The sequence below is a fragment of the Cetorhinus maximus genome, chromosome 31 (genome assembly GCF_964194155.1).
Source record: "Cetorhinus maximus chromosome 31, sCetMax3.hap1.1, whole genome shotgun sequence".
NCBI classification, from domain to species: Eukaryota; Metazoa; Chordata; class Chondrichthyes; order Lamniformes; family Cetorhinidae; genus Cetorhinus; species Cetorhinus maximus.
In genome coordinates, this window is record NC_135909.1 from 11,160,727 (window position 1) to 11,185,210 (window position 24,484).

At 44.4% G+C, this 24,484-nt stretch overlaps 1 long non-coding RNA gene and 2 other non-coding genes across 3 annotated transcripts in view; 1 reads left to right on the forward strand and 2 right to left on the reverse strand.

Annotated features, from left to right (window-relative positions):
* The window catches only part of LOC144670421 (uncharacterized), a 918,626-nt gene that overhangs the window by 59,158 nt on the left and 834,984 nt on the right, over positions 1-24,484 (forward strand). The gene's annotated exons all lie outside the window — the stretch shown is intronic.
* trnar-ucg (transfer RNA arginine (anticodon UCG)) lies at positions 9,667-9,756 on the reverse strand. The gene is given in 2 exon segments: positions 9,667-9,702; positions 9,720-9,756. It is a non-coding gene; the product is annotated as a tRNA-Arg (tRNA).
* Positions 19,822-19,912, reverse strand: trnar-ucu (transfer RNA arginine (anticodon UCU)). The gene is given in 2 exon segments: positions 19,822-19,857; positions 19,876-19,912. It is a non-coding gene; the product is annotated as a tRNA-Arg (tRNA).

The window sequence follows — 24,484 nt, forward strand, 5'->3', positions numbered from 1 at the left end:
CTAATAAGCAGTAAATGCTGCCTCAATGAATAATTCCAAATCCGTGAGTGATAGATTTTTGCGAGGCAACAGTATAATAGGATATGGAATCAAGGCAGCTGGATGGAGCTAAGACACAGATCAGCCATTGTCCAACTGAGTGGTGGAACAGGAAGGAGGGACTGAATGGCCTTCTCCTGTCCCTCCACAGAGACCCGGAACTCTGGGCTCAGACACTCTCTTCTCCATGGATCCCCGTCATTCTAGACTCGGGCACTCGCGTCAGGATCACACTTCACAAATAATCACTGACATGATCGGATTCTCCCGCTTTTATTGCTATATTTTCAGCTGTAGTACTTTTAAAACTCCTGTTTTATAATTAGAGTGAATTTTACTGTTTTTATAAAACGATCAACATTGAACTTGCGCCTAACTCAGGGATCCAGGCAGGGATGGAAAGTCCAACTTAGAGTGAGTGAAGAAGAGTCGCTGAGGTTGAAAAGTGCACCGATATCTTCAGCATCTCAGGAGGGCTCGTCCGGGAATTGAACCTGACAACTCGAGCAAACTAATTTAAAGAACACCCCTAAATGAGAATAATGCCACTAAAGACTGGAACAACGAGGCAGCCAGGGACGCTGCATCAACCAAAGTTAACTTTCATTGTCTCCCAAATCCTTTTAACAAACCTTTCACATCACAATTGTCAAGTCAGAAAATGTAACAGTTACACCACAGCTCAGGTATTGACAAGGAATGTGAAACTGGGTCCATGTCTCACATCAATGACCTTTCACCAGAACTGGGAAAAGTTAGTTTTGTAATAAGCTGTAAGTCAATGTAAGGCAAGAAAATAAATCAAAAGCGACAGCCTGTGATATGTTGGAAATTAGTTTTAAAAAATGAGATAATAGTTTATGCTGCATGGCCAGAGAGAGGGAAACATAAGCTCTTAGATTTTCAACAGCACAAAATGAGGCCCGTCGTGCCCCTGAAAACTCTCTGTAAGATCAATGGAACAAGTAAAGAAACAAAGGATGTTTCTGGAGGAGGAGTGAATGGCAGATTGATGAACAACTGTCATCCGAAAATAAAAACACGTGGAAAAGGAATCTCGAAATAACCTCTGTAAAAAGGAAAAGCGAAGTCAAAATGGGGCGCGGGAGGGAGGGAGAATGGGTGGGTGGGTTGGGGACACTTTTCCAGAGCGATATTGTTGATCTCAATGATCTCACTGGAAAGCTGGAAAGTGTCTAATTGAAAGATGAGGCGCTGTTCTTCGAGCGTACCTGAGCTTCATAGGAACATTGCAGGAGGCCGAGAGCCGAGTGATCTGCGGAAGAGCCAGGCCGCCAGTCATTTTGTTTCACCAGCTTGACTGTGTGGATGAGTTGGGTCGAGTTCCTGCTGATTTACCGGCGGAACTTGGGTATCAATTCTGTCACGAGAAACTGACACTCCGACACCTTCTGTCCAAAGATACTCCAACTCCAACATTTACTGTCCTACTGTGCCCCTGAGTCACATTCTGCTGAGTAATTTATTTCATTCCTGCTCAAATCCCTGATTGTTAATTCCCTCGGAACCGGATTGCTCAAACACAAGAAAAGGCTCAAACTCGTCTCAGTGTAAATACCACAATCCAGTTAAAGTGTGGATAAAATCAAACTAAACTGCGGGACTCCAGTTCTGCCGGTTTCTATGTTCATTCAGGCACGATTGAAACCGACTGATTTCAGCATCAGGATCAATCCAGATTCCCGTTACATGGACAAACCTTCTTTAACATTTGCGTTCATTTTCTTCACGTGTATTGCAGTGATATACTGTCTGCAATGATTTCTCGGGCTCTTAAACATGCTCCTGAATTCAATAAATGTCACCATCTCGAACGCAAACAAGTTTGAAAAACCTCTTGGACAACGCACCCTGATCCGGCCAAATCAAAATCAAACTGTGGGACTCTCAGGCTGTGTTTAAACTTAAGAAAGATTCTAGGACTGAGGTAATGGCAATCAGCACGTAAATGCATTGAATGGGTACATTAATGTTCATAAATGTCCAAGAAACTCTGGTGGACTCACTTCGGTGACTCTTCATGCTCTGCCTGGACCTGGAAAAATATATCAAATTTGCTTCCAATTTCCACCCCTCCATCACCTTCACATCCTCCATCTCCAACACTTCCCTTCCCTACCTTGACCTCTCTGTCTCCATTTCTGGTAATAGACTGTCCACCAGTATTCAAATCCAGCTCACCGACTCCCACAGCTACCTCGACTACAGCTCCTCACACCCCGCTTCCTGTAAAGGCTCCATCCCATTTTCTCAGTTCCTTCAGCGCCTTCGCATGTGTCCCGATGAGGCAACATTCCAAAATGGCGCTTCTGACATGACTTCCTTCTTCCTTAACCCAGGTTTCCCACCCACTGTGTTTGGCAGTGCCCTCAACCATATCCCGCCCATCTCCTGCGCATCTAGCCCTCACACTTTCCCCTTCCTCGCAGAACCACGATAGGGTCCCCCTTGTCCTCACTTTCCACCCCACCAACCTCCATATTCAAAGGATCATCCTCCGCCATTTCATCCAACTCAATCATGATACCACCACCTTGCCCTCATCCTCACCGACCACCACCTCCAACCCGTCAGCATCCCAGAGGGACTGTTCCCACCAGGACAACCTGGTTCACTCCTCCATCACTGCCATCACCTCATCCCCTTCCCATGGCACCTTCCCATGCAATCGAAGAAGATACAACAATTGCCCCTTTACCTCCTCCCTCCTCACCGTCAAAGGGCAGAACACTCCTTCCAGGTGTAGCAGGGCTTCACTTGCACCTCTTCCAATTTGGTCGACTGCATTCGCTGCTTCCAATGTGGCCTCCTCTACACTGGGACATCAAACCCAGACTGTGTGACCACTTTGCGGAACACCTTTGGCCTGTCTGCAAGCTGGACCCAGACATGTCTCTCATTTGCCATTTCAATACACCGTCCTGCTCTCATGCCCACATGTCCCTCCTTGGCCTGCTGCAATTTTTCAGTGAAGCCCAACGCAAACTGGAGGAACAGCAACTCATCTTGCGATTAGGCAGTTTACAGTCTTCCGGACTTATCTTGAGTTCAACAGCTTCAGATCAGGAACTCACTCCTCTATCTGCACCCCCTTTTTAGTCCCCTTTTTTTCTAAATTATTTTTAAAATTTTAATCCACTTAGTTTTATTTTTATTCAATTATCCACAGCTTAATCCGCTTTTTACCCCCTTCTATCTCATTTTCTAACATTTTATTCCTCACCACCGACCCCAACCCCACCCCATCCCCCAAAGAGTCCCCTGTTACCTGTTGCATGTTGTTCTTTCACACAATGCTACACGTGTTTCCTATTATCACATTCTGCTTTCTTACCTTTACACCAACAAGACCTTTTTTTTTAAGCCCTTATCGCTACAATTAAAATTGCCTTTGTCCTTTAATTCATCGCCCCTTTGTCAATCCGACATTTTTTCCCACTATCGCTGGCCTTCTAACAGTTTCACTTCTTCCACACTCCACACTTTGACTCTTGGGCTCCCTCCAGAAGCTGCATAGTTACAGAAATTAAATCACCACTCAGTCCCTTCTTTTAAACCAATGACTGCTTCTTTCAGGAAGTTCTTCATCCCGATTTATCGAGTACTTTGATGGAACATGCGAACAAGGAGCAGGGGTAGGCCAAGAAGTTTTCCGATGTTGCAGGGATGGGGTCAGACTGAGAAACCATGCCTGACGGTCGGGAACACGGGACGACGAGGCCGCGACAGATTGAGACAGATTAGACAGTGAGAAACAGCTTCTCTTTGTGCAAGGCACCGGTTTTAATCCAATCAATGGGGACATGAGGATTAATCTTCCATGGTGAGTGGTAAGGATCGGGAATGTACTGTCTGGGGTAGGTGGTAGAGACAGGTTAAAATCGGTGCTTTCATAGTGGAACTGGACAACTGCCTGAAGAGAAACGTTTACATGGCATTGTAGAGAGAGAGCAGGGGATTGGGATAGCTGAGTTCCTGTTGAAGAATCTCAGGACAGACAAAAAGCCGAATGGTCTCCTTTTCTGCTGTAACTTTTCCACTTGTACGGGTGTGAGGTTCTCTCTGCATCACTTTGTCGCTGGAACAGGATTTGAGTGTGGAATTCATTCTCCATCTGTCGGTCTCCGCTGATTAATTCTTTATCGCTTTGTCCGTGGGACAGGATTTGTTTTCGGGATTTATCGGGGATCTGTCAGTTTCTGATGATGTGCCTGTGTGTATGATTCATTCTGTATCGCTCGGTCTCTTGTACACCGTCAGAGTGTGCGATTCAATGTGTATCAGTCAGTCACTGATGCCAGGCCTGATTTTATGATTCAGTCTGGATCTCACTGTCTTTTGCTCGCAGTTTGAGTGTGGGATTCATTACGTGTCTGTCAGTCCCTGAGACACTTTGCAAATCTGGTTTCATTCAACCCAGAATATACCTCACTAAAAGTGGGCCATTTGTTCTAACAGGTAAACTGCCCGACAAGATCCCCCACCTAGAATACTTCATGTAACATTATCTGTTTATCCCTGAAATTCATTCTTCCTCCTATACTTATCTCGGCTTCCTATAAATGTAGTTCATCTAATCGTCTCAGTTGTTCCAGGCGATAGTGGCCTGTATCTGCTGCCGATTCATTGGGAATACATTAATTAATTATCTTTTCTAAATTGTATTTCATATTTGCATTTCTATGTCTGCCCCATCACATCACATCACAAATTCCTCACATTGACCTGTTCCCGCGACACCGACAATGTGAATTTCTACCGCTCTGTTGCGGCCAGTAGATGGCAGCACATTCTGATATAGTGAAGTTGACAAATCAGAGACAATCGAGAAAACTTGTTCACATTATTTGGAAAGGGACAGTTTTCGAAATACTACGAGAATGGAGATGAACTTTTCTTATATGTATTTTGTAACAAGCAATAGTTAGCGTCTGTTCCTCGATACGAGGATGACATCCACTCAGGGCGTGAGATTCTGCCATGGGTCTTCATGTGAGTGAACAGGTCAATTCTCGGTCCACAGATCTTTGGACACATGGGGACAGGATGTCCCAAGAGGTAGTGAGATCCGGAGTGCAGGATTTGCTTCCTGTTACTTCTCCTCAGCCGCCGTTCTGCCTCATCACTGAGACCTTGTGACTCAGAGTGTGCTGCAGCTTGTGGGATAAGTTTTGGACATTTTGAATGATGAGAAGCAAGTTCCTCGCAGTCATTAATTTGAATGCTGCAGCGCTTGAATGAACATTTCAGAGAATGTTTGAAGGAGTTTTCTTTGTCCTCCCCTGGAATGTTGGCCATCAGAGAGTTGAGAAAACAGGACCTGGAGGGTGCGACACTTTTCGACCATCCGGACACAGCGTGCAGTCCATCCAAGTTAATGTTTCAGGACAAAAACAGAATTACCTGGAAAAACTCAGCAGGTCAGGCAGCATCGGCGGAGAAGAAATCAGTTAACGTTTCGAGCCTTCATGGCCCTTCGGCAGAACTGAAGCATAGTTAGAAGAAGGGAGAAATATAAATTGGTTTAAGGTGGGTTGGGGGGGGCGGGGGGTGGTGGAGAGAGAGAGAGAGAGAGAGACATCGAGGGTGTGGTGATTGTGGAGATGAGCAGATGATCAAAAGATATCACAGACAAAAGGGTCAAAGAGGTGTTTTGTCTGAGAAAAGTGCTAATTAAGAATGGAGGACAGTATATTCAAAGTACAGCTCTAGTGGGGGTGGGGTGGAAAGGCTAACAAGGTTTTAGTTTTAGATTTAAAAATAATGGAAATAGGTGGGGAAAGAAGAATCTATATAAATTATTGGAAAAAAAAAGCGGGCGGGGGGGAAGAAACGGGGTGGGGATGGGGGGAGGGGGAGTTTAAGATCTAAAGTTGTTGAATACAATATTCAACCCGGAAGGCTGTAAAGTGCCTAGTCGGAAGATGAGGTGCTGTTCCTCCAGTTTGCGTTGGGCTTCACTGGAACAATGCAGCAAGCCAAGGACAGACATGTGGGCAAGAGAACAGGGTGGAGTGTTAAAATGGCAAGCGACAGGGAGGTTTGGGTCTTTCTTGCGGACAGACCGCAGGTGTTCCGCAAAACGGTCGCCCAGTTTGCGTTTGGTCTCTCCAATGTAGAGGAGACCGCATTGGGAGCAACGAATGCAGTTGACTAAGTTAGGGGAAATGCAAGTGAAATGCTGCTTCACTTGAAAGGAGTGTTTGGGCCCTTGGACGGTGAGGAGAGAGGAAGTGAAGGGGCAGGTGTTGCATCTTCTGCGTGGGCATGGGGAGGTGCCATAAGTGGGGGTTGAGGAGTAGGGGGTGATGGAGGAGTGGACCAGGGTGTCCCGGAGGGAACGATCCCTACGGAATGCCATCAGGGGGGGGTGAAGGGAAGATGTGTTTGGTGGTGGCATCATGCTGGAGTTGGCAGAAATGGCGGAGGATGATCCTTTGAATGCGGAGGCTGGCGGGGTGATAAGTGAGGACAAAGGGGACCCTATCATGTTTCTGGGAAGGAGGAGAAGGCGTGAGGGAGGATGTGTGGGATATGGGCCGGACACAGTTGAGGGCCCTATCAACGACCGTGGATGGAAAACCTCGGTTAAGGAAGAAGGAGGACATGTCAGAGGAGCTGTTTTTGAAGGTAGCGTCATCAGAACAGATGCGATGGAGGCGAAGGAACTGAGAGAATGGGATGGAGTCTTTACAAGAAGCGGGGTGTGAGGAGCTGTAGTCGAGGTAGCTGTGGGAGTCGGTAGGCTTGTAATGGATATTGGTGGACAGTCTATCATCAGAAATTGAGACAGAGAGGTCAAGGAAGGGAAGAGAAGTGTCAGAGATGGACCATGTGAAGATGATGGAGGGGTGGAGATTGGAAGCAAAATTAATAAATTTTTCCAGGTCCCGACGAGAGCATGACCCGCATGGGCCCCAGCTATGCCTGTCTCTTTATGGGGTGTGTGGAACATTCCTTGTTCCAGTCCTACTCCGGCCCCCTCCCACAACTCTTTCTCCGGTACATCGATGATTACTTCGGTGCTGCTTCATGCTCTCGTCGGATACTGGAAAAATTTATTAATTTTGCTTCCAATCTCCACCCCTCCATCATCTTCACATGGTCCATCTCTGACACTTCTCTTCCCTTCCTTGACCTCTCTGTCTCAATTTCTGATGATAGACTGTCCACCAATATCCATTACAAGCCTACCGACTCCCACAGCTACCTCGACTACAGCTCCTCACACCCCGCTTCTTGTAAAGACTCCATCCCATTCTCTCAGTTACTTCGCCTCCGTCGCATATGTTCTGATGACGCTACCTTCAAAAACAGCTCCTCTGACATGTCCTCCTTCTTCCTTAACCGGGGTTTTCCATCCACGGTCGTTGACAGGGCCCTCAACCGTGTCCGGCCCATATCCCGCGCATCCTCCCCCACGCCTTCTCCTCCTTCCCAGAAACATGATAGGGTCCCCTTTGTCCTCACTTATCACCCCACCAGCCTCCGCATTCAAAGGATCATCCTCCGCCATTTCCGCCAACTCCAGCATGATGCCCCCACCAAACACATCTTACCTTCACCCCGCCTGACGGCATTCCGTAGGGATCGTTACCTCCGGGACACCCTGGTCCACTCCTCCATCACCCCATACTCCTCAACCCCCACTTATGGTACCTCCCCATGACCACGCAGAAGATGCAACACCTGCCCCTTCACTTCCTCTCTCCTCACCGTCCAAGGGTCCAAACACTCCTTTCAAGTGAAGCAGCATTTCACTTGCCTTTCCCCTAACTTAGTCTACTGCATTCGTTGCTCCCAATGCGGTCTCCTCTACATTGGAGAGACCAAACGCAAACTGGGCGACCGTTTTGCGGAACACCTGCGGTTTGTCCGCAAGAAAGACCCAAACGTCCCTGTCGCTTGCCATTTTAACACTCCACCCTGTTCTCTTGCCCACATGTCTGTCCTTGGCTTGCTGCATTGTTCCAGTGAAGCCCAACGCAAACTGGAGGAACAGCACCTCATCTTCCGACTAGGCACTTTACAGCCTTCCGGGCTGAATATTGAATTCACTAACTTTAGATCTTAAACTCCCCCTCCCCCCATCCCCACCCTGTTTCTTCCCCCCCCCCCCCCCGCTTTTTTTTTCAATAATTTATATAGATTCTTCTTTCCCCACCTATTTCCATTATTTTTAAATCTAAAACTAAAACCTTGTTAGCCTTTCCACCCCACCCCCACTAGAGCTGTACTTTGAATATCCTGTCTTCCATTCTTAATTAGCACTTTTCTCAGACAAAACACCTCTTTGACCCTTTTGTCTGTGACATCTTTTGATCATCTGCTCATCTCCACAATCACCACACCCTCGATGTCTCTCTCTCTCTCTCTATCCCCCGCCCCCCCCGCCCCCACCACCCACCTTAAACCAATTTATATTTCTCCCTTCTTCTAACTATGCTTCAGTTCTGCCGAAGGGCCATGAAGGCTCGAAACGTTAACTGATTTCTTCTCCGCCGATGCTGCCAGACCTGCTGAGTTTTTCCAGGTAATTCTGTTTTTGTTTTGGATTTCCAGCATCCGCAGTAGCTTTTAGCTTTTTGTTTTTATCTTAATGTTTCAGGAGTTTGGCCTGAATGATTGATGAGCTGCCTTCAAGAACGCCACTCCGGTTTGTTCGGCAGCGCTCCCATGGAATCTGGAGAGTACCGCGGAGACATTGCGGATGGAATTTATCCAACACTCTTATGAGTCGTCGATGTATAGTTAAGTAATTATAACGTTGTATTCGACCCGTCAGCCGTTGTCTTGTGTCTGTAAGCGAGATACAGGCTTATCGCCCCTTCTCTACTCCATTATTGCTGCATTCAGCCTCCCAAAATCTTTCATAATTTTAAAGACACGTATGAGACCATCCCTCAGCCTTCCTTTTTCAAGAGAAAAGGTAGACATCCTGATATTCATGTCCTGTCTGTTTACCACTTGTTTATTTTTTCATGGAATATGGGCGCTTTTTGCAAGCCCAGCATTTGTTGAACATCTCACATTATCCTTGAAGTTACGAGTGAAGCAAATTACTGTGTGTCTGGAGTCACATGTAGGGCAGGCAAGGGAAGGGCGGATGATTTTTTTCCGTAAAGGGCATTGGTGAACCGGGTGGGTTTTTAGTCCAATCGATGATAGTTTCATAGCCGCCATTACTGAGCCTAGGTTTCAATTCCAAATTTAGGAAATATTTTAATTTAAATCTGCTCTGGTGGGATTTAGACCCGTGCCCGCAGAGATTAACCTGGTCCTCTGTATTGTTAGTCCAGTGACATCAGATTTAGCTAATTCAGATTCATGCGAACATTGCAATTATCCCAAAGCATTTTATTAAACCGATTGATGCAAAGATTTTTGTTCCAGTTGGACACATCAATAACTTCACGATAATAATCAGATATTGTGGGTCTGTTAGGAACTACACAAAATACAAAGATGAGTTAGAAATTAATGCACAAATTAACAAGAGCAGAGAGCGTGAGAAAGAGCCCTGAAATGTTTGGAAGTAAACGCAGAAACTTCAGCTGACGAGTGAGACCGCGGTTTTCAGGAAGTTAAACAGATTTCTGCATAAAACGACCGCGGCAGGACTCGAACCTACAATCTTCTGATAACCTCAGCCAACAACACCGAAGTCAGACGCCTTATCCATTAGGCCACGCGGCCAGCTCACACACGTCGCTTCGTGGCCTCCCCTCTACCGTTGCTAAATTCTAGAAAATAAACCACAGAACAGCCCCTTCATATAAACCATTACCAAAGGAAGCCGCTCTTCCCGAATTAATGAGCAATTTTATCGATGTTTCCGACATGTTAAGACGATAGTGTCAGAGAGAGAAACTTCTGCGAATTTCGGAATTGGGGGAGGGGGGAGGGGTGTGGGGGCGTTGGGGCGCCGTCAAAAAAACATGACGCTTCCAGAGTGAAATTAGGAAACATCTCTCTCAGCAAAGGGTCCTGGAATTTCAGAGATCCCTTCGGGAAACAGCACTTTAATTTTAAATCTCAGTTTGATAGATTTGTATTCATCAAATATATGATGGATCAGTGAGAAAATGGCTATTTATCTGTATCGGAAATTTGCTCCTTGAAATATTATTGAAGACATTGAGTTATGCATTCACTGCAATCGAACCCAGGTTTCTGTGATGATAAATAAGAATTCTACTTCTGAATCACCAATCATGCTGAAATCATGATACAGCACATAATGAGAACACTCGGCCCGTCTGGACTCTGCTGATCCTCTGAACGAGCAGCTCACCTACTGAACTCCACAGCCTTTTCCCTCTAACACTGCACATTCTAATTTTCAGATCAAGATCCAATTACCTTTTGAAAACTTCAATCGCCCCTGCCTCCACTACACTCTCAGGCAGTGCATTCCGCATCCAAAACACATGCTGTATGAAAAAAAAATCCTTATGCTGTAATTGCTTATTTTGTAAATTAACTTAAATCTGTGTCCTCTTGTTCTGGATCATTCCATCAATGGATCAATTAACTCGTATTTACTCTGTCCAGACCACTCGTGATTTTGAATACCTCTATCAAATCTCCTCTCAAACTTCCTCGTTTCATGAAACACATTCCCAACATCTACAATCATTCAATGTGAATGAAGTTCTTCATGCCTGGAATCTGTCTTGTGAATCATTTCTGCAATCTCACTAATGCCTTCACAACCTTGCTAAATTGTGGTGAAGAATTAGATACACTGCTCCAGGTGAGGTCGAAGCAGTGTTTTCTACAGGCTTTACATAACTTATTGTTTTTTTACTCTATGCCATATTGATGAAGCCAGTGACGTTCTACGTTTTACTGGCTATTCTCTCAACCTGTCCTGTAACGATAAATGATTTATGAACATAGACGCCCACATCCCACTGTTCCCACAATCCCTTTAGAACAGTAACCTTTATTTCGTGTTGTCTCTCTCTGTTCTTCCTCCCAAAACGAAGGACACCAGGTTACTCTGCAATGAATTTCATCTGGTAATTGTCCGCCCATTCCATCAACATTTCTAGATACTTTTGGAGTTCTACTCTGTCTACGTCACAGTTGGCAATGCTTCTAACTTTTGTACCATCGGCAAATTTTGGAATTGTGAGCTTGCAACAAGATCTGGGTGATTAATAAATAACAGGAAAAGCAAGGGCCCTAAGACTGGACACAACAGCACAAGAAATAGGAGCAGGAGTAGACCACACGGCCCATCGCGCCTACTCTGCCATTCAACGCTATCATGGTTGACCTTGGGCCTCAACTCTATTTTTCCGCCAGATCCCCATATCCTGCAAGTTCCCGAGAGACCTGGGGAGCTCTACAAGATAACTTTCTCCAGTCCAAAATGCAACAGTTCACCACAAATCTTTGGTTACCGTCACTCAGCTCATTTTGTATCTGTGCTGCTACTATCCCTTCTATTCAATGAATTCTATCTTACCTCAGAAGTCTTTTGTCCGGCACTTTATCAAATGCCTTTTGCAAGTCCATGTAAATTACATCAACGGCTTCACCCTCATCAAAACTCTTTGTTGTTGCATCAAAAAAACTAACCAAAGTTAAGTAACACGATTTGTTCTTATCAAATTGTTAGGAAATAGAGCGGTTTAAGTACGTTGTATTGGTATTTGTAGTTGTTAGGAACGAGTTTTGGCTTTAAAGTTTAAGTTTGATCTGTTTTTCTGTATGTGTGTTAAGAAAGGTCAAATTGAGTTTTATTTACATTTTAAAAAGGTGTTTGCATTTCTAATGAGGTTTAGGACTTAAGAAGTGAAGCAAACACATCAATTCGGGCTGTTGCCTAGCAACAGGGAGACGGAGAAGCAGGTCCCTCCCACAGACACACACACAAGGAGAGAAACAGCAGTTTTCACTTGGAGGTTGCGGACCTCAGTTGGCTTTTGAAAGTTGCTGCCAAGAGAGACAGGAAAAGGGGGCAGATAGTTAGTCCCAAGCTAAAGAAAAACCCCAAAATCCCAAAAGGGGAGTGGAAGAAGTGGAAGTCCAAAGCAGACCTTCTGGTCAAAGGAAGGATGGGAACCTGGATAATGTCCTGTTAATGAATTTAAGAGTGAGGGGCAGAGCGAAAGGCTCCAAGTTTAAGAGTTAAAGAGTCAAAAACTGCAGGAAACAGATTTAAAGCGAGAACAACTGGCAAGGGGAAAGAAGGCCCAAAGAGACAACGGAAGGTCTTTAAATCTTTGCCATGGGCAGGTGAAGCAGCAGTGTACTGTTCACAGCTGAGTCAATGAGAAAGAGAGCGTGGAAGACAGCTTGTATGCATGTGGTGACCCAGGAGGGGGAGGAACATTGCAAGGACAGTTCTAAACACTGGAGCTGAACTCTTGCGGAACACGTCAGAGTGAAAGCATTGGTTTGGGAAAAGATTCCAAGGTGGAGAGCAGAGATTGGAAATCCTCGTGTGAAGGACCGAGTGCAGTGAAGCTGGTTGACTCACGGTTTGACAAGCATCTGGAGGGAGTTGAGGAGAGATCCATAGCATCTGGTTAAGTTGGCATCTGTCACTTGGTTTCAGAGTCTGGCGTGCCTGACCACAGGGTGCCTATTGATACATGGACTGTGTAATTAGTGTGGAAATGAAAGTATAAGATAGCTTTTGTAACCTACGTTATCCTTACAAATCTGTGTACACCTGTAAATGTATAGTTGTGGGTGAAATAGTTTTGGAACATAGTTCATTTTTTCTCTTTGAATAAATGTTTTATTTATTTTTTGTTAAAAAATGATGAACTGACTCCTGTGACTCTGTTCAGTAGCTACTTTCCACGTATTTAAACAAACAAATAAAAGTTAGGATCTATCAAGCTGGGCTCCACTCTGGGTTTAGGATTGTCCAGGAGTAATCTCAGCTGGGACCATAACATAATCCATGCTGCTTTTACTTATTAATGTGCATTTTCCCGAGGTAATTTTCATGTTGTCAGGAATTTTCTTTTCTGAAAGGTAGCTCACCACCCAGGTTAAACTGACTGCCCTGTAGTTTCTGGGCTTATGCTTACACATTTGTTTGAACAAGGATGCAACAATAGAAATTCTCCAATCCGCTGTCACCACCCCGAGTCCAAGGAATATTGGAAAATTGTGGCTAGCGTCCCTGCAATTCCTGCTCTCCTCCCTCAGTATTCTCGATTTATCTCGCCTGTGTCTGGTCCTAATCAACTTTAAGCATACACAGCCTATGGAATACCTTCTCCTGAAATTGTTTATTACCTTTACACCAAAATATCGATAGAGGTGAAATTGTTTACTTACTGCTCAGTGCAACTCCTAGGATACAAACAAAACATGATCACATCAAAATCAAGCTATGGGGCTACCAGATCTGGCAGTCTCAGAGAAGTTACAGTTCCATCAGAGAATATTACAATACTCTCAGAGAAGATTACAATTCCCTCAGAGAAGGTTACAAATCTCTCAAAGGGAAAATTACAATTCTCTCAGAGACGATTACAGTTCTCTCAGAGAAGATTACAATTCTGTCAGTGAAGATTACAATTCTCTCAGAGAAGATTACAATTATCTCAGTGAAGGAAACAATTCTCTCAGAGAAGGAAACAATTCTCTCAGAGACGATTACAGTTCTCTCAGAGAATATTTCAATTCTCTCAGAGAGGGTTACAATCCTCTCAGGGACGATTACAATTCTCCCAGAGAAGATTATACTTCTTTCAGTGAAGATTAGAATTCTCTCAGTGAAGATTATAATTCTCTCAGTGAAGATTATAATTCTCTCAGTGAAGATTATAATTCTCTCAGAGAAGATTACAATTCTCTCAGTGAAGGCTACAATTCTATCAGTGAAATTTACAATTCTCTCAGAGACGATTACAGTTCTCTCAGAAAAGGTTATAATTCTCTTAGTGAAGACTGCAATTCTCTCAAAGAATATGACAGTCGAATGCATTCATCCAGAAAATGGGTTTGTGTCATTGGTGTGTTCGGGTAACATCACAGTGCGATTGTTTTTTTTTCAAATTGTCTTAATTTCCTTCATGCGTGTTTCGTTGAAGGATTCTCTGCAATAGTGGGCTCATTTCGCTAGTATAAGCAAACCGTTCCACCTGGACTGCGATGAGTTTTCGGCAATGCACTGAATGACTTACACGACAAATAACAACACGTGAGAGTTCGCTTGAGATTTGAAACAGCGACTGCTCATATTCTCACTTATGAAACGTCCCATAGCGAGAATCACACCGCGAGACCAATAATGTAACTGCATGTATATAACTCAGCCAATCTACACTTTCATTGGCACCCAAAACAGATCAGCCATTCGTTCAGAGTGCTATAGGTAAAAGAGACCTTTGAAGAAAAATACCATAGGCCAGGCAGTATCCATGGAGACGGTAAGAAAACTCAAGCTTCAGTTGCACTCATTCTCTTCTTGGGATAAATTAACTCTTAAACTTCTCTTATTAGGATAAATTAACCGTCCAATTACATGAGCAACAGTTCCTTCATTTACTCCACGTGTTTTGGAGTGACAATTTCGCTGTAATGACTTCTCAGGTTTTGAAACCTCGCCCCGGTTTAACTAAAACACGTCTTTTCACTCGCAAAGAAATTTGGATTTTAAGTGGCGACACACGAGAACTCGTCTGGGATTTGAAACCGAGATCTCTCGCATGATCATTTAAAGAAAATCCCGAAGTACGTATCATACCTCTAGACCAACGAGCCTTCCACAAGTAAGCGAGATAACCGCTATGTGTATTCATTGTCCTCCAGCGTGCGTCAACCCTCTTTTGGGTTTCTGTCATAACAACAGAAAACAATTAAGAATTACACCTCATGGCAGGCAGCAGCGTGGACAGTGAAAGGGTGTTCACGTTTCAGGTCGATGACATTTCGTCAGAACTCAGCAATGCTAGAATTGTGATCAGTTTTACACTGTAACTCCTGACACCGAGCTGGAACAGGAACTCGGCACCCACTCAGTCTGCCGGTGCGTGCGCCGTTCCTCCCACCGCTGTCATCCTCGTTGTCCAGCCGTTGACCGTCGCCCACATACTGCCTCCCACTCACTCCCCTGCTCCCGATTGCCAGGTGCACAGACCCCAGACCCTCGCCGCCTCGCTCGCTGCGTTACACGCCAACCCTTATGCCGCACTGCTCGCTACCCGACTACCAAGCCGCTCACCTCCCACTCTGCACCTCCCTCCTGACCCCTGTCGCCGCCCATCTCACCATAAGAACTGAGGAGATGGTGACAAGCAGAACAGCAAGTGAAGCGGTGAGGGGTAGGGAGCAGGCCGGAGAGCGGGAGTTACTGAGGCGCCGAGCAGTCCGGCAAGCGAGTCGGTGAGCAGGACAGGGACAGCAGTGCCGAGAGAGACACACAAGAACAAGAACACGAAAATCAGGAGCAGCAAGAGGCCATTCAGCCCCTCGAAGCTGCTCCAACATGGCTGATCTGAATGTGGCCTCAACTCCACTTCCCTGTCTGCCCCCCATAATTCTTTACTCATTCCTTTGTCAAAAATATCTCCAACTCAACCTTGAACATTTTCAATGACCCAGCCTCCACTGCTCTCTGGGGAAGAGAAATCCACAGATTAATTTCCCACTGAGGGAGAGAGAGAAAAAAACAAATTACCTTCTGTCAGTCTGAAATGGGAGAGCCCGATATTTTTAAACTGAGTCACCTGATTGTAGAGTCCCCCACAAAAGGAAACATAGTCTCAGCAGCCACCCTGTCAAGTCCCCTCAGGATTTTATATCTTTCAATAAGATCACCTCCCATTCTTCTAAACTCCAGTGGGTATCGGCCCAACCTCCTCAACCTTTCCTCATAGGAAAACCCTTACATTCCAGGAACCAGTCGACTGAATCTTCTCTGACCTGCTGTAATGCAATTATATCCTTTCTGTACACAGTCCACCAGATGCTGCCTCATCCACTCACCCAGTCAGTCATAGATTCGCTCACCCACAGTCAATGACTCGATATTTAAACTACCAGAATAAGGCAGCTAATGCTAATGCCACGTCCTTTCATTCCATGACTCTGCCACAGGGTTTAGATGGGGGAGTTAGATGGGGGCGGTGCTGTACATTTCTCTGACATCAGGAAGGCAAGATCCTTGGAGAAATGTGCAGGAACATCGGGGAGGCAACATCTTTGTGTGAAGTGGTAATTGTTGCTGACCGGGAAATGCGGATTATTGTGTCCTGTGTAAGTTGAGCGGAGTTGATTCAGTGGCGCTTGTTTTCACCGTCCAGCCCGCCCGTTTCCATATTCGACACATTATCCTCCGACATTTCCACCATAGCCAGCATGATATGACCACCAAAAACACCCTTCCTTCTCCTCCACAATCACCATTCTAAAGCGACCATTCACTCGGCGACAGTACACCTTCCCTTTTCTAGGGCACAATCCCAGGAAACTGCATGAATTGAATCTCTTCTTTTACCTCTTCCATTCTCAACATTCAAGGCCCCACACACTCCTTCCAAGTGCAGCAGTGATGCACTTGTCCTGCTTTCAATTTAAGATAATGTATTTGGTGTTCACAATATGGCCTCCGCTACTTGATGAGGCCCCACAGACTGAGTGACCGCTTTGACAACACTTCCTTTCAGTCCGCAAGCCTGACTCCGACTTTCCTGTCACTCGTAATTTCAATTCGCCACCTTGCTCCCACTCTGACCTTTCTGCCCTTGGTCTGCTGCACCGTTCCAATGAAGATTAACGTAAGCCCGAGGAAGAACATGGTCATCTTTCAATTCGGCATCCTACAGGTTTCAGGACTCACACAGAGTTCAATATTTTTAGATTATAAACTCTATTTCCATCTTGTTTCATGTGTTTTTTGCTATTTCATCTTTTCCCTCATTCTCTATTCTTTCTCTTTGCAATTGAACGGCTGCTATCCAGCCATTCACACCTCATCTGGGCCAATCGTTTGTTTCTGTGTCTGTTCCCTTTGGCTTTTGCCCCGTGATAGTTTTTTTTTGTAATTTCATCTCTCCGGGCACCTACACCATCACAGACCTGCGCTTTTCTTCAACCTCTTCCCAGCCCCCGGCTCTTTCACTTGTTCAAAACCTATTACATTTCTCTCTTTCCTCAGTTCTGCTGGAGTATCATTAACTTGAAACATTAATCCGTTTTCCATATACAGTTGCTGCTGAGTGTTTCCAGCATTTCCTGTTTTTATATCATAGTAAGCTCCTTGCCTGATAACACAACCCGTTAAATTCAATAATCTGGAACTGGTAACAAACCACATTTAAACAGACATAGTCATACCGGCAAATCAGTTTCGATTCCCTGAAAGAAGAAATATTTTACCGTTTCCATTCCGCGCCCACAGGATCAATTCTCATGCCAGCTTCTCACAGCCTTCATGCCCCACAGGATGTGGGACTGATTTCTATCCATGAATCATGGAATGATACAGGACAGACAGAGCTCATTCCGCCTGTGCTGGGTGTTTGGTTGAGCGATATAATTACTCCCACATCCAAGCTCTTTCCCCATATTCCTGTATTGTTTTTCCTTTCAGATACTTCTCCAAATGTATTTTGAAAGTTATTATTGAATCTGCTTTCACCACCCGTCCAGAAAGCTTCCATTTCACAACAATGCTCTGTGTAAAATATATTCTCCTCATCCCTCTCCTGACTCATTTCCCAATCAGCGTCAAACTGTGCCCTCTGGTTAGCGGCCCTTCCGTCAGTGGGAACAGTTTCTCCTGATTTACTCTATCAAACTGGTCATCATGTGACCACCTCATGGCAGAAGTTTCGCAACGTGAAACAATTGGAGAAAATTCGAGGAAAATTTTAACAAAATTGATTCCGAAACTTAATTTATCCAAATTTGAACAATTTCAAAAACAGCACCACAATTGAATAAAACTTCCCAAAGCTCTTCAAAGGAGCTCAGTCAAGCAACATTCGACACTGAGTCATAAATTTGGGCAGCTGAACAAAACCTTGGTCAAAGGGGTGTAATTTAAGAGGGTCTTAAGCTGGGTGGGGTGGGGGTTGACAATTGGGGACGTTTCTAGAAGGAATTGCAGAGCGAAAGGCTCAGACAGATAGAAACGTGGCCGCCGATGAAACAATGAAAAGCGTAAATGAATAAGGGACCAAGTTTGGATTCAGAAAGAGAAAGGGAAATGTCTGGGAATGGAACTGAGAATCCAGTCTGGCAAAAGTGAATTCTACCCCTGAACCATTAATTTTCACACAGCCGCTCATTCCAAGTGTCCAATTGGAAACCTGACTGAAGGAACATGCAGTCTGACAGAGCGCATGTGATAATCCAATGTCTGATCTAAAGCTGCAACAGGAACTGTTCATTCCAGCTGTGATAATCATGTTGGCCTTGATGTTCAGGGGTGTAGACTCACAACATTCTTGTTCCGAGCTGTCTGTCAGAAACAGTTTGGAAAGATGACGGAGCAGTTATGGGGAGTAGTGTTATGCTGCATGTCACTGATGCTCGTTGGCTATATATCACCGAAAAACTGCATTGTTACGGCACAGAAAGAGGACATTTGGCCCATCATGTCTTCACAGACTCTCCGAATGAACAACTCTTGAAGCATTCCCCCACCTTCTCCCCGTAACCTTACACATTCTTCATTTTCAGATAACATTATAATTCCCTTTTGAATGATTCAGTTGACCCTGCCTCCATCACACTCTTAGACAGTGCATTCCAGGCCCTAATCACGCGCTTCAAAATAATAATTTAAAAAAACACTTCTGAAAGCAGTTCGCTTTTTTTTACTAATCAAATATAATTTTCGATCCTATCACGAGTGAAAAGAATTTCTCCCTATCTACTCTGTCCAGACTTCTAATGATTTTGAACACCTCTATCAAATCTCCTCTTAACCTGATTTTCTGTGAGGGAAACAGCCCTATCTTCTCCAACATATCCTCATAACTGAAGCTCCTCGTCCCTGGAACCATTCACGTGAATGTTTCCTGCAATCTCTCCAGCACCTCCACATCCTCCCTAAAGAGTGGCACCCAGACCCGGACACAATACTCTTGTTGAGGCCGAACTCATGAATTATACAAATTCAACATAGCCTCTTACTCTTGCACTCTATCCCTTTATCAGTAAAGCCCAGGATATTGTATGGTTGATGAAAAACTCTCTCAACCTCTGCCACCTTCAATAATTTATGTACATAAACATCCAAGTCTCATTGCTTCTCCACCTCCCTTAGAGTTGTATCCTTCATTTTATATTGTCTCTCCATGTTCTACCAACCAAACCTCTCTCCATTGAACTTCATCTTCCACCTGTCTCCCCATTTCCACCAACAGGTCCAAGTCCATTTGAAGTCCTACACTATCCTCCACACTCTCCACAATGCTTCCAAGCTTTGTATCTTCCGCAAACGTTGAAATTTTGTCCTGGGCACAAAGGTCTCGGTCATTGATATTTATCAGGAACAGCAAAGGTCCCAACCCTTCCGCCAGGCCGAAAAACATCCATTTACCACCAACCTCTGTTTCCTGCCACTCAGCCAATTCTGTATCCTTGTAACGGTGAAGCGGCTCTACTCCATTTGCCACCTGTTTCACTGTTAGGTGGCGAATTTTCTTCTGTTTAGTGGTTCAGATTGGAAAGTGGAGAGTGACTGGATTTACCTGTACAGAAGGAGGTTGGTGACGGCAACTGAGAACATGGATGATCCAGTTGCTGATTTGCTTCAAACCTTTATCTAAAAATCGACTCTGGTGGGACTTGAACCCACAACCTTTGAATCTCTTAATCGAGAGCAGCTAGAAGTCCAACGCGCTATCCGTTGCGCCACAGAGCCAGACATATAGAGGTCGCATTTGCCATTCGACTGAAGGGAATTTCTGACACTGCAGAGCAAAAGCTTCAAAAGGTCAGCAATTTCCCACATTTGAACAATGACGACATTTCGAAAGCACTCATTGCCTCTGAAGTGTTTTGGACGTCCTGTGGCTGTGAACAGAGCTATAGAAGTTCGAAAGTAATAACAATTTCCTTCAAAGAGACATAGGTTGGAAACCAGGGCCGATAAGTGGTGGCTGAATTTTTTTGCAAAGAAGTGTGAAGTGATTTATTTTGGTCGGAAGAACACGGGGAGAAAAGACAAAATAAAGTTTACAATTCCAAAGACGGTGCCGGAACAGCGGGAAATGATGTACATCTGCTTAAATCATTAAAGGAGGCAGTGCAGGCTGAAAGAATTGTTCATGAAGCAGACAATATCCTCGGCTTTATGGCGAGGAGCTTAAATTACCTCGATACATTGTAGCGTTAGGGAATATTGTAGACGAGGAATCTGAGAGGAGGTTTCTTAGAGTTCTTTGCAGTCCTGAGTCTTCTGGACAGAGGGTGTGTGATGATTTGGACATGGGCTGCTTCAGTATCGGAGGTGTTGAAAATGGTGCTGGACATTGTGCGATCATCAGCGAACATTCCCAATTCTGCTGGAAGGAAGGTCATTGATGAAGCAGCTGAAGAAGGTTGTGCCTAGGACACCACACTTTGGAACTCCCGCAGTGATGTCCTGGAACTGAGATAATTGATCTCCACAACCACAATCATCTTTCTTTGTGCTGGGTCTGACTCCAACCAATAGAGAGCTCCGCCCACCGGCCCACCGCCAGCCCCGCCTCCCCCCGGCTCACAACCAGCCCCACGCCTCGCCCACCCCGCCCCACGATTCCCATTGTCTCCAGTTTTGCTGGGGCCCCATAATACCACACAGTCAAATGCTGCCTTGATGTCAAGGGCTGTCACTCTCACCTCACCTCTGGTGTTCAGTCTGTGCTAGAGGACGGCGGGGCAGGAGGTTGTTTTGTTTGCCCACCCACGCTGAATGTTGGGCTTGAGGTGGCGATCAGATTCGGAGGGGAGGGTGTTAACATTTCACTGAGGTTCAAGGTTGCAGATCAGACCTTGGCGGGATTGCTGCTGTGTTCCCAGGACGTGGTGCCCTCATTCTTAGAGCAACACGCTTACAATGAGGACAAGTTGCTCCATTTAAAATAAAATGGAGTTGAGGGATGTCAGAATCTGTTCACTTTTATTCACTTCTGCATCCTGGAGTAACAAAGTGGTTTGTAACTGTAAAAAAAAAATCAAATTCAGAATGTTCAGCCCAGTATTTTCACAATTTCCACTAATACAACCCTCAACATTATCAGATGCATTCCATTTGGTCCCACTGACTTATCAACATTAAGCACAGCCAGACCTTCTAGTACCTCTTCTTTAACATGGGTTACATGTTAAATAAGTAATTTTCAAATTGTCGATGGAGGAAGTGGGCACTTCTATTGCAGAGGGTTTAAAGGAGAGGAGCGAAGCATTTGTGCTGAAGAAGTAGGATTGTGAAATAAAAATAACAATAAGTGGAATGAAGAGGGCGGGCTGTTCATGGGCTGATTGGAGAATTTCATTAGGGCTTATTCGTTGGAGATCATAAGGCCATTTTCCCACATCTTTATGGAGACTAATGTTTAAGGAAGCTCTCATCTATAAGGAATCATTAGCTTAGTTTATAAAAATAATGCGGATAGATGGGATTCAAGAATTTGAGGGGTATCACGTTGTAATGTGGAATATAAGATCTTGGTGAGGGCTCGGGAAAACCTTTAGGAAGAACACAAAGACCTTGGAGAGCGTGCAGTGGATATTTACTGGAATGGGATCAGTGGTGAAGGATTCGGTATGTGGGTGGACTGAAAAATAAAAACTGGAGATGCTCTTATCAGAGAGAATGTTAAGGGGAGTTTTAGTACAGGTATTTAAGATCAGTCCAAGTATTTAAGATCAGGCCAGGTCTTTGTTTCTTATATTCATTGAACAATATTTTTTCCCATTGATGGAACGTTTGAAAACAAATGAATAGATAAAAAAAAAATAATTCGTCACCAAATGTCACTGTTCCATTCCAAACAGTTCCTGACTTGACGTGATAGATTTTTAGTTTTGTTTACAGTAACCGCATTTCCAACATTGCACACCTGGCTGCAATTTCAGAACCTTCTTGCCAACTCTTCACGGCTGGAAAAAAAAAGATATGAGACCATGACTTAAAGCTGAGATCGGTGCTGAGGGGAGGGAAAGTGAAACAGTTGTGCTTTTCACACGTGGGTTTGAATCAAGTTATTGGATATTTTTAGTTAATTGCTTCTTCCTGTTTGGGTAGGTTTTGCATAAAAAAGGCCTGGAATTGGATGCTTGTCAATGTCTCACTGGAGATGACAAGTGACAAGTATCATTCGAGTCACACAAGTGTCAGGCAATAATCATCTCCAAAAAGTGGGAATCCAAACATTGTCTTGATGTTCAATGGCATTACCATAACTGAATCCCCCACTATCAACATCCTGGGGGTTACCATTGACCAGAAACTGAACTGGAATAGCCATAATGGCTATAATACAAGGTCAGAGGCTCGGAATCGTGAGGCGAGTAACTCACCTCCTGACTGCCCAAACCCTGTCCACCATTTACAAGGCACAAATCAGGAGTGTGATGGAACACTTACCACTTTCCTGGATAAGTGCAGCTCCCACAACACTCAAGAAGCTGGACACTGTCCAAGACAAAGCAACTCGCATGATAGAGACCAATTCCACAAACATTCACTCCCTCCGCCGCCGACACACAGTAGCAGCAGCGTGTACCATTTACAAGGTGCAATGCAGAAACTCACCAAGGCTCCTTCGGCAGCACCTTCCACACCCTCGACCACTATCATGTAGAAGGGCATGGTCAGCAGATAGATGGGAACACCATCACCTGGAAATTCACCTCCAAGTCACACACCACCTTGACTTGGAATTATACCGCCGTTCCTTCATTGTCGATTGTAAAAACCCTGGGACCCCCTTCCTGCTAGTACTGTGGGCGTACCTACACCACAAGGACTGCAGCGGTTCAAGCAGCCAGGTCACCACCACATTCTGAAGGGCAGTTACGGATGGGCAATAAATGCTGTCCAAACCAGCGAAGCTCACATCCCTGGAATGAATTTTTTTTAATTCGAAATTTTCAGACTTAATCAAAATTGATACTGAGCTATTACAGTCCTTTCCCCAGATTTTATTGGATTGATGAACAAATAGTTTTCAGGGAAGGGAGCAGGACTTTTCCTTCTCTTTCATTCTCTGGATTTACAGTGGCTGAAAGAGCAACTGGAAAAGTTAATGGTGATGGAGTAGGAAAAAAATAACATTGTCCTTGCAGAAAACATTTAGTTTGACATTTTCTTGGTAAGTTCAGTGAGTGAGCAAGTTTTAGCAAATGACGTTTAAAATGAAGGGTCATCTAATTAAACCTATAATATATAGAAAAGGTTGTTTATTTTTGTGGTGAGATGCTTGAAACTGTTTAGGAGCCGAGAGAGATGTACAGACATCATTAGAAGCTAGTGGACAGGAAGGTAAAAATATTGCCTAAGGCTAATAGAATACAAAGTACTGGGTGTATTAATCCTGTGATGAACAAAACTGCTCCGTGTTACAAGCATTTTCTGTGATTTAAAAAAAAAATCAGGTGACAATTCCTCATTGAAATACAGGAAATGCTGTTCAAACTGCTCCCCTGTACTTTCATGAGCTGTGAAACAAGAAAATTCCAATTTCCACACATAATGAAGCCAAGCGGAAGGAGATACCTGTTTCTCAATGATCAGATATTGAAGTTGATGAAGAAGGTTTTCTGAAGATCGATGTGTTACTTTATGAAGCCCGGGAGAGGTTTGGTTTTCTATATTAAACTTTGGCCCTTCAGTAAGTTCTTTGTGTGCAGCTGTTTCTGGTGGTGTTACTGAGTCAGGAATGTTGGTCAGGGCAGCACCTTCTACAATAGCGCTAGGCAATTTTTCATCGCTTCAAAAACCTGCCAGCAGTTATTGGTCAGGATTACACAGAAGTGGTACACCGAGGATATTTACTTACTGAAATCAATATTTTACACAGAAAGAATTACTTCTTGTCATGAAAGTATTATAGTTTTCATAATATTTTAATGGCTTATTGTGAAATAATTTTATGGGGTAAGTATAGTTGGGTCTTTCCGTCTGTTATGTAATTACATTTGAAGTCAAGTAGGCTGATATTTTAAACTCATCCAAAGAAGTTAGGTGCTTGACATGCGAATGAGTAAACATGGAAGCTGGGTTAGCATGTAAGGTGTGAAGGGAATTTGCATTTTTGGATAAAGGAAGGGATATTTGGATTTCAAAGGGATCTCAGTCAGTTTACAACTAGCCAGATAAGCAAGGCTAAGGAATATGTTTATTTTTCCCAAAGGTTACTGGAAATAGTGGCGACATGGAAGTTTTTTTTATATTGTGACCAAGATACAATTTCAACGACATAAGGGACTTTAGAATTTACATATT